At 39.2% G+C, this 6000-nt stretch overlaps 1 long non-coding RNA gene across 1 annotated transcript in view; it reads left to right on the top strand.

Moving 5' to 3' along the window:
- The window catches only part of LOC137091052 (uncharacterized), a 48521-nt gene continuing 42521 nt past the window's right edge, over positions 1–6000 (top strand). The window contains exons 1-2 of the long non-coding RNA XR_010908012.1: positions 1–136; positions 876–1125. This is a non-coding gene — a long non-coding RNA (uncharacterized lncRNA). The remainder of the gene's footprint in view (positions 137–875; positions 1126–6000) is intronic.

The raw sequence follows: 6000 nt of genomic DNA, 5'->3' as shown, positions 1-6000 counted from the left end.
CCCGTCATTTCGAACCAACTATCCTTTTCTCTTCCCTCTCGCCTCAGTAGTCTGAGCAGATGGCGTTTAAGTAAAATATTATTAGCACCTCCTTACAATCGCACACAGCAGCAGACTCTCTTTACACAGCGCACAGGTGAGAATGATTAATATAATGAAATCAAAGACACACAAGCTGAGGCTGCTCATAGTGGCGCTTTCAAGCAGTAGCTTTCATTTGCGCAGACTTAGCACAACAGTTTTATCACAATTTTACACATACACATCTGGCTAAAGCTGAATCTGTCCCTGCTCAGAGCAAAGACATCCCTGAGGGGTTTAAATCGTTCTCAACAAAAAAGTTTCTTTATTGGTTGTTTATTTACATGACATCATGGTTTTGGGAAGCCTGGATGCCAGCCGAACTTAGCCCCACGCACCAACACTGAAAAAATATATATTTTTACTGCTTGTTCAGATTGCTTGATTAAAATGAGCTAAAGCAACACAACTGCTGCTATATATTTTGTGCAAACTTAATTTGATTGTGTTCAATCCCCTTAAATATAAATCAAATTAAAGTTTGTGTTACATGAATGATTTATGTTGGGTTAACTGGGTTAAAAAGGAGACTTGATTTTGTTTAAAAGAGTTTAATATTTAAATATGTTGGAAATGAGAACTGTTTAAATTATTTTGGGTTACCATTGTGAAGAAGAGTGGAGCTTATATAAAGCATATAAAATTCAACTTTGAAACTATTTAATTGACTCAAAATGTATTTATTCCATGAGGTTGAAGTTACATGAACAAATTATGTTTGTTTAATGCAATTGATTAATGTGGGATGGATGTAAACAATTAAATCATCTAAATCTAACACACTTTTTTTTCAGTGCACAACATTTGAGGTCTGGAAGTTCGATCTGGACTTGATCCTCTGTGGAGCAACTATGCTCGAACCAGAGCGGTTCGGACCAATCAGATTGTCAGGACGGGCTTTATACGATGATGGACAGATGATCAACTGTAACGTAATCATCCACATCACCAAAGAGTGCTTGGGTTGAATTCTAAACGGAGAACTTGAGTTGTTCGTATATGCATTAAGCTTCACTATTTCTCCCAAAAATGATGATTGTCTTGGTAAGTACTCAATGTATCCGTAAATGATTTATTACAACACATAATCGTTTACACTCATCTTCTTCTTCTACTTCTTCCAGCGTGCGTGCATTTGAGTTCTGCTGACAACTATGCGTCGCTCGTCACTTACTCCTTTGCTTTGATTGGTTGTAGGTTCATCCAGTTGAGTGCAGAGGCATTTTCTTTCTTGGTTCGGTTGAAACGCCCCATAATCACAGCCCAATGGAGCAGTATCAGACTCATATTCTAACTAGAATCTGAGTATGACGATGTTTTGGGGGCCTGAAAATTAAAACTTTTGAAAAACTGGTTTTAAACTGCACATTTTTGAAAATGACGTCTCCATTGGTAGAGCAAACCACAAAGGGCAGTATATGTTATCTTTTTTTTCAGACTGTTACAGCGGAATATAAAGAAAAATACATTTATTAATTAATTATCGAGAGGAAAAGAACACAGCCGACTGAAAGAGTCCTTGCCACATATATTATTGTGATACCATATCACATTAAAATACCAAGCAGTACGTTATTTTTCTGACATCTCAAAATAAGTCGAGGGAAAATTGACAGTTCATTCAGTCTGGCTGCTAAGGATTATTTGTAGCGCAACCTTATTTTTTGTGATTTTTGACAAATCTTTTTTTTCTGTCTTCTTGAGACAGTATTCCTTCCAGTATTCAAAACGCAGTTAGCCTAGAAATCTAGACGCACCCTAGCGGCAGCAAATTTAATCTGCCCGCAAGTGTCGTCTAGGAACTCTCAATACCCTTCTGAGCTGTATTCCTCACAATCTGGACGGGCCAATCACATCGTGTATAGAGTCGGCGGGCAGGGCCATAATGGCGACGGCCGAGTTGCGTTTGCGTGCTTCTAGTAAACACAGAAACTGGCGAACGGCGGTCTTTCGAATCAGCTTTGACCGCGACTCTGGAAGACTTGGAGTTAAGCTTTTCTCTGAGAAAAGAACAAAGAACGGCACTGAAGTCATTCTTAAAAAGGGAAGATGTGTTCAGAGTTTTGCTGACCGGATATAGCGAATGTTTAATCATCAACAAGCTCTGTTTCACCTTCGTTGCTCTGGTTGGTTGTAGTGCTATCCTATCGCGTGCAGAGGGAGTTTGAAAGACAACCGTTTATCCCGCCCCTCGGATTGAGCTGTCAATGGTGAGTTTCCAGACCAAACACCTTGATGTGGGTCTGGCTTGTCAGGCTAAAACGACGTAGGCTCACTGGGGGAAAAATTATATTTTCTTTACAAGGTGATGACCAACTACCAGCTTGCCATGCAAAATATAGCATTTTTAATCATTTTTGTGGATCCATGTGAACAGGGATCATTTGACAATGTTGCCAACACAGTTCTAAGATTAGTTGTAAATCTGTCTGGAGATGCTGCACAGTTGAAGTCAGCTCAGTGGTTTATACGGGTCTGTATCCTGAAAATCCTTTTCTCTCTGTCATAGCAGCTCTGCATAAATGTTTGTTTAATCACTGCATTTGGTCCGAAAGAAATTATAGAATGTGTTCCCTATTAAAGTGTTCGCGCAGCCACTGCGCAGCCTGTTCACGCAGACATCATACGCCATCAGTGCGTTCAAGTATGTGCAGACAGAGTGACAATGGCAGGCAAAGATTAGTTTATGTTTGTTATTATGTACATTTTCTCGCCAGTGAACAACACATGATATAATCCAATATTGTTGTTTTTGAGACGGCATGGATTTGGATGCATGTAGGGTGCCAGAGTCCTGCAACAGTTAGCATAAAAGTGGCTAAAACGGGTGGATTGTGACATTTATAAAATTCATGGGCGGGGATGCGGGTGGATAATTAACTCTGTGCGGGCGGGTAGTAGCTCGGATAAAAAATATGTGCAATATTTCTGTGGCGAGATGGACGAGCGAGAGAGCGAGCGAGCGAGACCGGGCGTGATTGTGAATGAGCGTCACCTGCGAGCCCTCTCGAGTCGTCTGAGGGAGCTCGGAGGCATATAAGAACGAGCTACACCAATAAAGGACGAGAGATCACCAGACCTGGATTTGACGTCGAGTTGTGTTTACGTTTTATTATGTGTGTGCACGTGGCAGATGTCCGTAAGGGGCTGCACGTTACTTTCGTTTTGTTTGGTTAAAGTCTTTTAAATGATCGCCGGTTTCCGCCTCCTTCTTCCCCCCTCGAACATACTGTATTACAAGTTCTATGTCCAAATTACCATTACATACACACGCAACAACGATATGCCATTTGACCCATCACGTCACCACCACTGCAACAGTGCAACTTTTGTTTATGCCTCTCGTAGCCCAGATGGAGCGAGCGTTACAGGAGTAGCAATGTGTGAAGTAAAAGTAAAGTGGGTGAGTGGAGTATATGAAATTGTTGACAATGGGTCTTTAAAGGCACAGCCTGTTTCATTAGCCCGTTCATGACGCTGTTGATGTTGAGAGAGTTGTAGGATAAAAAATAAAACATTTTAATTTGAATGATTTTAGCGTGTGTGATTTATCACGGGTCGGGTAACGGGCCAAATATTAACGTGTCTGGGCGGGTGCGGATTTAATTTTGATATTTTCACGGGTCACGGGTCGGATCTGGTGCTAAACCTTGCAGGTACGGGCGGGGGCGGGTCTCCTAAAATGGACCCGTGCAGGACTCTGGAGGGTGCTTTCAATCGTATGCTTTCAATGCTAGCAGGCTAAAGTTAGCATTTCCAAAATCAACTATTGCATTTAAGTGATACATATGCAGTGTTTGAGTTGTTAGAATATTAAAAAGCCTAAGCTGTAGTCGTTAAAATTCGCTATTCATTTTAATTAATATGCTCTGCATACTACATGTTACTATATTTGTTTAATGGCTGATTGCCATGTAATGTCTGATAATATATGGGAGAGCAGGACACAACCTTACTTTCTCAGTCAAATCCACTTGGGGTTCAGAGTATTAATTTTTTTCCACATTCATTTCACACGTCTACTATTATGTGGTTGTGTTTCATTAATGCAGTGTATAGTTTTTCTTGATTTACCCTAAAAGAATGGAAGTGGAATGTGACCACATGGCCCATAGGTGGGGTACATTATATCAACTTTTTCAAATAAAACAATAGCATTTTTAATAATAAAACATATACACGTTTTTGAGCTTGACAACAAACACACTGCAAAACACAGCTATACACATATAGTTCAAAACTTATTATTAATAACTCCTGAACATTGGCTCTCAATCATATCCAGACGACTCTCATATGTTTGTATATATATATATATATATATTCCTCACAGTGTGCGGATCTGCCGAATGAGGAATCTACATAATATAATGATCGCGCCTAACAACCTTACCAGACAGAAGTAATGACGGATGGGAACACTAGATGAGATTTGTCTGGATATGGCGTAAAAAAAAAAAAAAAAAAGCATAAATACTGTTCGGTTTCTCACAGAAACCGATGGGGTTTGTTTCTTAAGACATCAATGTGTCGTCACGAGCAGCAGGGGTTTTGTGCATGTTGTCTAAGCATGTTTTAGTTTTTTAACTCTCATAGAGTTGTCACCCATTCACGTGTATTATGACCGGCAGATTGCAACCGGTTTGAGTTTAAATAAAAAAACGTATTTTGTGTTCTACTGAAGAAACAAAGACACCTACATTTTGGATGCACTGGCGGTAAGCAGATAAACATCACATTTTCATTTTTGGGTGAACTATCCCTTTAAAGAATGATCTCAACTCTTAAATATCAGTAAAGATTCAAATAATATTCGATTTTTCTAATTTTAAATAAACACAAAAAAGTTAACACTGCAAAAAAAAAAAAAGTAGTCTATTTGTAGTCTAAATATCAAAAAATTATTAAATCAAGGGTGCATTTACTACATAATTAAAACATATTTTTTTCTTGTTTTGAAAATAAGTGAAATTGCAAATTGAAAAAAGGAAAATGATCTCCCGGTGGGGTAAGAAAAAAAATATTGTTTCCGACTGAAATCTTGTTTCTTGTTTTTGTCCCAAACAGAAATATACTAAATGAGAATAGCATTTTTTTGCATTGTAGTGCTATCTAACAAAGATTTTTTGTTTTTCTCTATATAGTGTTGATATGACAACTAGTAAATACACTAAGTCATGCTGGCATGTGTGGAAAGTTTTGAACTAACCCTGCGTTAGGTTGTGCCCCACTCTCCCACCTTTACCACTTGTGGTTAATACAGTGCAAAAAAGAAAAAAAAATGCTTTTTCTTATTTAGTATTTTTGTGAGAATTTTTTTTTCTTATTTCCTGGAAATGTTTTTTGCATAAAACAAACAAAATTAAAGCTGCGAGCAGCGATGACGGGCCCAAGCCGGTGGCACCGCCACCCCGGTGGCATCAGCTTAACTGTGCGCAGCAGGCCAATAGGCATTTAATATGGGAAAAAATAAATAATGGGACTTTGTCTAAGTCATTTGAATTCACCTCATTAACTGCAGCAACTGGTGCTGCTATGACCAGGAACCACAACACTCACATCTCTGAGATCAATTACATTTTATTCATTAAAGGGGGGGTGAAATGCTGTTTCATGCATACTGATCTTTTTACACTGTTAAAGACTTGGAATCCCATACTAAACATAGACAAAGTTTCAAAGGTTAAGGTGGACGTTTGATGGGAGTATTTCTTTGTCAAAAATACTACTTCCGGTTAGTCATAAGTTTCGGCAAGTTTTTTGAGATCATGCGTCCCCTTTGACGTTAACGGGGGCGGAATTTCCTTGTATGGGCCTTACGGACAATTCTACCGGAAGCGCGTGAGAGAGAGCGAGGGAGAGAGAGAGAGGGAGAGAGCGAAAGCAACAGGCTACGCCCATCAAAGCGCTGGCTTGTAG

This window comes from Pseudorasbora parva, chromosome 10 (assembly GCF_024679245.1).
Source record: "Pseudorasbora parva isolate DD20220531a chromosome 10, ASM2467924v1, whole genome shotgun sequence".
Taxonomy (NCBI): domain Eukaryota; kingdom Metazoa; phylum Chordata; class Actinopteri; order Cypriniformes; family Gobionidae; genus Pseudorasbora; species Pseudorasbora parva.
Note: the sequence above shows the minus strand (reverse complement) of the source record. Positions and strands in the feature narration are given on the sequence as shown.